An 8,201-nucleotide genomic window follows, 5' to 3' on the forward strand; every position below is an offset into this window, starting at 1 on the left:
TCCTGATGAAGCAACCGTTGGTTGCGAAAGCTTGAATTTTGTGTGCATTTTTGTGTTCGTTTGTGTGTCTATCGACTTGCCAGCCCTTTCGTTATATATATATATATATACACTCCTGGAAATTGAAATAAGAACACCGTGAATTCATTGCCCCAGGAAGGGGAAACTTTATTGACACATTCCTGGGGTCAGATACATCACATGATCACACTGACAGAACCACAGGCACATAGACACAGGCAACAGAGCATGCACAATGTCGGCACTAGTACAGTGTATATCCACCTTTCGCAGCAATGCAGGCTGCTATTCTCCCATGGAGACGATGGTAGAGATGCTGGATGTAGTCCTGTGGAACGGCTTGCCATTCCATTTCCACCTGGCGCCTCAGTTGGACCAGCGTTCGTGCTGGACGTGCAGACCGCGTGAGACGACGCTTCATCCAGTCCCAAACATGCTCAATGGGGGACAGATCTGGAGATCTTGCTGGCCAGGGTAGTTGACTTACACCTTCTAGAGCACGTTGGGTGGCACGGGATACATGCGGACGTGCATTGTCCTGTTGGAACAGCAAGTTCCCTTGCCAGTCTAGGAATGGTAGAACGATGGGTTCGATGACGGTTTGGATGTACCGTGCACTATTCAGTGTCCCCTCGACGATCACCAGTGGTGTACGGCCAGTGTAGGAGATTGCTCCCCACACCATGATGCCGGGTGTTGGCCCTGTGTGCCTCAGTCGTAAGCAGTCCTGATTGTGGCGCTCACCTGCACGGCGCCAAACACGCATACGACCATCATTGGCACCAAGGCAGAAGCGACTCTCATCGCTGAAGACGACACGTCTCCATTCGTCCCTCCATTCACGCCTGTCGCGACACCACTGGAGGCGGGCTGCACGATGTTGGGGTGTGAGCGGAAGACGGCCTAATGGTGTGCGGGACCGTAGCCCAGCTTCATGGAGATGGTTGCGAATGGTCCTCGCCGATACCCCAGGAGCAACAGTGTCCCTAATTTGCTGGGAAGTGGTGGTGCGGTCCCCTACGGCACTGCGTAGGATCCTACGGTCTTGGCGTGCATCCGTGCGTCGCTGCGGTCCGGTCCCAGGTTGACGGGCACGTGCACCTTCCGCCGACCACTGGCGACAACATCGATGTACTGTGGAGACCTCACGCCCCACGTGTTGAGCAATTCGGCGGTACGTCCACCTGTCCTTCCGCATGCCCACTATACGCTCTCCCTCAAAGTCCGTCAATTGCACATACGGTTCACGTCCACGCTGTCGCGGCATGCTACCAGTGTTAAAGACTGCGATGGAGCTCCGTATGCCACGGCAAACTGGCTGACACTGACGGCGATGGTGCACAAATGCTGCGCAGCTAGCGCCATTCGACGGCCAACACCGCGGTTCCTGGTGTGTCCGCTGTGCCGTACGTGTGATCATTGCTTGTACAGCCCTCTCGCAGTGTCCGGAACAAGTATGGTGGGTCTGACACACCGGTGTCAATGTGTTCTTTTTTCCATTTCCAGGAGTGTATGTATATATATATATATATATATATATATATATATATATATATATATTAGAGGGAAACATTCCACGTGGGGAAAATATATCTAAAAACAAAGAATCTTACCAAACGAAATTAAATTTCTGTAAAACAAGCTACATTCAGTTCCACAAAACATCCAAAGACGGGGAGATATTTGTAAAGATAGGTGAGCAGACAATAACCAGGGTAGATTCCTCAAAATACCTAGGCTTGCATATTGATAACAAACTGTATTGGTCAAACCACATTGTGGATCTGTGCAAAAGACTAAGTTCAGCAACATTCGCATTGCGCATTGTTACTTCTTATAGAAATATGGAAACCATGAAGTCAGTGTATTATGGTTACTTTCATGCAATTATGGCATTAGGAATTATATTTTGGGGAAATCAGCCACTGGCTAAAAAAGTACTGTGTGTACAAAAAAGAGCCATAAGGATAATGTGTGGAGTTAGAACCACAGGCAGGAATCTTTTTAAGAAGCTTGAAATACTTACATCCACTGCGCAATATATATTCTCGTTGGTGTGCTTCATAAGGAAAGAAAAACCCATCTTTAAGCTGAATAGTGCATATCACAGTCACAATACTAGAAGGAAACATGATATCCACTATGAAAAGCCAAATCTAAGTATGGCACAGAGAGGGGTCCATTTCAGTGGCTGTAAGATTTTTAATGCCCTCCCTTCAAGAATTAAGTGTTTGGTAGATGATGATCTCTCGTTTAAAAAAACCTTAAGGCAGTTCCTATTGCAAGGATCATTTTATACATTAGAAGAGTTCTTGAACTACAGTGTTTAACATTTCTTGTATTGTAAATTGCAAATGTATGCTGAAATTTGTATTTGAAATACCGAATATTTTTATTGTAAACATATATTTTGCAATATTTATTTCTCTGTAACACTTATTATTTTGTAAGCTTTATCTATCTCTAAAATATATTTTTGTAGTGGGACCTATGTTACTGTTTACTGTTTTTTGTTTTGTAAACTCTATCTATCTCTAAAATGTATTTTTTTTGTAGTGGGACCTAAGTTACTGTTTACTGTTTTTGTTTTGTTTTATGTATTACCATAAATTCTGGCCAAAATCTTGTAAAATTGACACGTTCCATATCCTGTGATAGTGTCACAATATGGATCACTGGAACAAGAGATAAATAAATAAAAAAGAAAGTGTTGGTACATTGATAGAGACAATACAAACGCAAAGGAGAGGGTAGGGGGTCATTCCAATCCCGGGAGTGGAAAGACTTACCTTAGGGGGAAAAAGGGACAGGTATACACTCACGCAAAGGAAGGTATTGTTAGAACTTTAAGCTTGTTGAATAATGGTTTGCATTGTGTCTGTGGATGACTGCATGCTATTATTTCAATAACTCTCTTCTGTAACAGAAATATTTTTTTTAGATGGCAAGTGGTGGAATCCCAAAATATTAATCCGTCTGTTGCAAGAGACTGAAAATATCCAAAATATGCCATCCTGGTACTCTCTGCAGTACAGATATTTGCAATAATTCTAAGAGCAAACAGGCTGAATTACGTTTCTGCACAAGTTTCATTACAAGGTCATTAAAATTAAGATTTTCATCTACATCAGTCCCCAGCAATTTTATTGAGACCACTCTGTCTATGGCCTTGTCACCCAACAACAGATCAAGATTTACAATTTGACATATTTTCCCAAACTGCATATAATTTCTTTTATTTGCATTGAATGTCAACTGGTTTGCATTGAACCAAGTGTGGACATTCTTTATTACTTGATCAGTAGTTGTTTGCGGCATCTGCTTTGGTGCACCTATTATCACGTTAGTGTTATCTGCGAATAGTATGGCCTTTGCTGCTCTGTCTCAGGTGTGGAAGTCATTTATGTAGACAAGGAACAATAAGGGACCTAGAATACTGCCTTGCAACACTCTTATTTCCACCTTTTTTTTTCTTTTTGCACCTGATACTAAATTTATTTCGTGGTTGCAGTAATCTGGCATCAGTCCTACAATCTGTGTTCTGTTTTGTAGGTATGATTCAAATCACTTTTTCCCTGTACATGAATACCTAACGCTTCCAGTTTTTACAAAAGAATGCCAGGACTGACAGTGTCAAATGTTTTGGAGAGATCTAAATTTATTCCTAGTATGCTTTTGTCTTTTTCTAGATTTTTGATTGTTTGTTCAGGGTGTTTCTGTATTTTTCCTGCCTAGAAGCCATGCTGATTTCTATTTAGTAACTTATGGTCAATTAGATATTTGTTGATTCTGTGCTTCAATAATGTTTCTAGAAGGGATACTGGCTGATAGTTTTTTTACCTTATGCTTGTCGCCATTTTTGAATAATGGCTGCGCTTTTGACATTTTCATCCTTTCCAGAAACACTCCTTCACTAAATGATAAGCTAGATGTTCATCTGTTGGATCTATCCTCATGCTACAAGCAGCTTTTGGAAATTCAGGTTTTTCTTGGTGTGTAAATTTTGAGCTTAATGAAGCTGTTGCATTTATGAAATAACTGTTGATGTTATTTGGCAAATCTTGGTTTTTAATATTGACATTTTCTGTGTTTTTGAGAATGGTCTTCGTATCTCTCTGTTTCAGTCTTCACAATAGCCCATATGGCTTTTGATTTGTTATGAGACTGTCTTATTAAGTTGTCATTACTCATAAATTTTGCCTTGGCAATTTCATTTCATTTTATTATCTTCCTGTAAATCATTTATATGATGTAGGAATTGTCACAACAAAGTTATCATACAAATACAAGTACTACAAACATAATAATGGAATATCACTTTCAAGACATTTCTAAAAGCACAATTTAGACATATAAATTAAAATTTTTGGCAATAAATTTACACACAATAAAAGTACTCATCTATGTCATAGAAACTTTGGCTTAAAAGATAATTTTTTAGCTCAGTCTTAATTTTTACTTCATCTATTATTTCCTTTATGTACACTGGCAGAAGAATGTAAAGTTTTATTTCAAAATAACTTACATGCTTTTGGGTTTGTGTTGTCCTTGCCCTTTCTACATACAAATTCTTACAACTTCTAGTATTACAATTGTGGCGACCCTCTGGTAATTCTTAACATATTTTATGAACTTAGTGACTATTTCTTGAAAAATAAGTTCCTAACAGAGACACAACATGGATTCCGAAAAGATCATAGTACTATCACAGCAATTACGGAATTTCTTCACAAAACGTATGGTGCCCCTGATCAAGGAATGCAAACAGCTGGCATATTTCTAGCCTTACTAAAGCCTTTGACTCGGTAAACCATGAGTTACTTTTAAGTAAACTTGAGTCATACAATGTAAATGCTGCATCCATTCAATTGCTGGCTGCATATTTATTTAACTGCAAGAAGTGTACAAAGCTGACTTACAAAATCAATAATCATATCATTAATTTCCAGTCCAAATATGAGACAGTCACACAAGGTGTACCCCAGGACTTAATTTTGGGCCCTTTCCTTTTCCTAGTGTACATAAATGATATAGAGCAACCTTTCATCTCCCAATTGGTAACCTATGCAGACGATACCTCACTGTTATTTCTTGGTAAACAAAATGATGAGTTAACGTTGGTAGCAACTGAGGGACTACGTCAAATAACTACTTATTTCCAAGATCAAGGTTTGAAAGTTAATATCAGTAAATCTCAGTTATTGCCATTTAAACTTACAAACCCACACCAAACATCTATCAGTAACATAGGTGGAATTGAAGTAGTGGACACAGAAGGTTACAGATTTCTAGGTATTCAACTAGATGAAAATTTAAGAAGGGTAAACAATATCAAATTTTTATGCAATAAAATCAGCAGTTCATTACATCTAATCAACCAGTTATCAAAAGTAGTCCCACATCAGACATTAAAAACAATTTATTATGGAACCATTTTTGCACAGATTAATTACGGGATAGAGATGTGGGGTTGTGCTGCCAACATACATATGAACAGAATATTAACCATACCGAAAAAAAGCAATCACAATTATCCATGGATTAGGGTACAGAGATTCATGCAGGGAAATCTTTGTTCATCATAAATACCTCACAGTCTACTCACTGTATCTTTACAAATTAATTATATTTTTTGTGACACATCAAAACAAAGCAACAAAGTGCTCTGATATGCTTGCCTATAATACAAGAAATAAAGACTGCTACTACAGACAAAGAACAAAATTAAAAACAACAGACCATAGTCCATGCATTAATGGTCAAATATGGTACAACAGATTACCGAGCTCTATAAGGTGCCACAAAGGGAACTGATTCAAAGTGAAACTGAAATATTTCTTGATTGACAAGTGTTTATATTCTATAAGGGAACATTAAATTAAAATAAATTATTGTATATATATATATATATATATATATATATATATATATATATATATATATATATAAACAAAGATGATGTGACTTACCAAACGAATATATATATATATATATATATATATATATATATATATATATAAACAAAGATGATGTGACTTACCAAACGAAAGCACTGGCACATTGATAGACACACAAACATACACACAAAATTCAAGCTTTCGCAACCAACGGTTGATTCATCAGAAAAGAGGGAAGGAGAGGGAAAGACGAAAGGATGTGGGTTTGAAGGGAGAGGGTAAGGAGTCATTCCAATCCCGGGAGCGGAAAGACTTACCTTAGGGGGAAAAAAAGGACAGGTATACACTCGCACACACACACACATCACACATACACAGACACAAGCAGACATTTTCAATGTAGTGGACACAGAAGGCTGCAGATTTCTAGGTATTCACCTAGATGAAAATCTAAGATGGGTAAACCATATCAAATTTATATGCAATAAAATCACCATCTAATCAGCCAGTTATCAAAAGTAGTCCCACATCAGACATTAAAACCAATTTATTATGGAACCATTTTTGCACAGATTAACTACGGAAAGACTTACCTTAGGGGTGAAAAAAGGACAGATATACACTTGCACACACACACATATCCATCCACACATACACAGACACAAGCAGACATTGAAACTGTATATATATATATATATATATATATATATATATATATATATATATATATATATATCAAAAGAAAGATGATGAGACTTACCAAACAAAAGCGCTGCCAGCTCGATAGACACACAAACAAACACAAACATACACACAAAATTCTAGCTTTCGCAACCAACGGTTGCCTCGTCAGGAAAGAGGGAAGGAGAGGGAAAGACAAAAGGATTTGGGTTTTAAGGGAGAGGGTAAGGAGTCATTCCAATCCCGGGAGCGGAAAGACTTACCTTACGGGGAAAAAAGGACAGGTATACATTCGCACACACACACATATCCATCTGCATATACACAGACACAAGCAGACATTCGTGTCAGGAAGTCTTTTCTGAAAGTATTGTATGGAGTGTAGTCATGTATGAAAGTGAAACATGGACGATAAATAGTTTGGACAAGAAGAGAATAGAAGCTTTCGAAATGTGGCGCTACAGAAGAATGCTGAAGATTAGATGGGTAGATCACATAACTAATGAGGAGGTACTGAATAGCATTGGGGAGGAGTTTGTGGCACAACTTGACTAGAAGAAGGGATCGGTTGGTAGGACATGTTCTGAGTCATGAAGGTATCACCAATTTAGTACCGGAGGGCAGCGTGGAGGGTAAAAATCGTAGAGGGAGACCAAGAGATGAATACACTAAGCAGATTCAGAGGGATGTAGGCTGCAGTAGGTACTGGGAGATGAAGAAGCTTGCACAGGATAGAGTAGCGTGGAGAGCTGCATCAAACCAGTCTCTGGACTGAAGACCGCAACAATAACATTCGTTTCTGTGTCTTGGTGAGATACCAAAAATCCTTGAAGACGGGTTTCCTGCACCTCTCGGGGTGGACCTGTATATTAGGCTGTGGTGAGTTGCTTGTTGCTGCCATTTCTGTTGTTGTTGTTGACAGTGATGCTGTTTCCGACACTTCCAATGTTGGTTCTGTCACTACTGCTGCGCTTTCTTGTGAACTTGGATTCTTCTCGTTTTTCTTGTTTTCATCTAAAATAATATTTGAATGATGAGGAACTGTTTCTTTTTTTTTTCTTTTTTTTACATGCTTTGGTGGTGCTGATGATGGTTCTAATGCTTTTACCTCTTTTGTTGGAATTGTGTGAACAATATATTTCGTGAATGAGATTTTCATTCTGCAGCGGAGTGTGCGCTGATATGAAACTTCCTGGCAGATTAAAACTGTGTGCCCGACCGAGACTCGAACTCGGGACCTTTGCCTTTCGTGGGCAAATGCTCTACCAACTGAGCTACCGAAGCACGTCTCACGCCCGGTCTCACAGCTTTACTTCTGCCAGTATCTCGTCTCCTACCTTCCAAACTTTACAGAAGCTCTCCTGCGAACCTTGCAGAACTAGCACTCCTGAAAGAAAGGATATTGCGGAGACATGGCTTAGCCACAGCCTGGGGGATGTTTCCAGAATGAGATTTTCACTCTGCAGCGGAGTGTGCGCTGATATGAAACTTCCTGGCAGATTAAAACTGTGTGCCCGACCGAGACTCGAACTCGGGACCTTTGCCTTTCGCGGGCAAGTGCTCTACCAACTGAGCTACCGAAGCACGACTCACGCCCGGTCT

General features: G+C 39.6%; 1 non-coding gene across 1 annotated transcript; it reads right to left on the reverse strand.

The window, feature by feature from the left end:
* Nucleotides 1–7,809: 7,809 nt before the first annotated feature.
* Nucleotides 7,810–7,884, reverse strand: Trnas-cga (transfer RNA serine (anticodon CGA)). The gene has a single exon. It is a non-coding gene; the product is annotated as a tRNA-Ser (tRNA).
* Between the last annotated feature and the right edge of the window lie 317 nt (nt 7,885–8,201).

Source organism: Schistocerca cancellata, chromosome 3 (genome assembly GCF_023864275.1).
Source record: "Schistocerca cancellata isolate TAMUIC-IGC-003103 chromosome 3, iqSchCanc2.1, whole genome shotgun sequence".
Taxonomy (NCBI): Eukaryota; Metazoa; Arthropoda; class Insecta; order Orthoptera; family Acrididae; genus Schistocerca; species Schistocerca cancellata.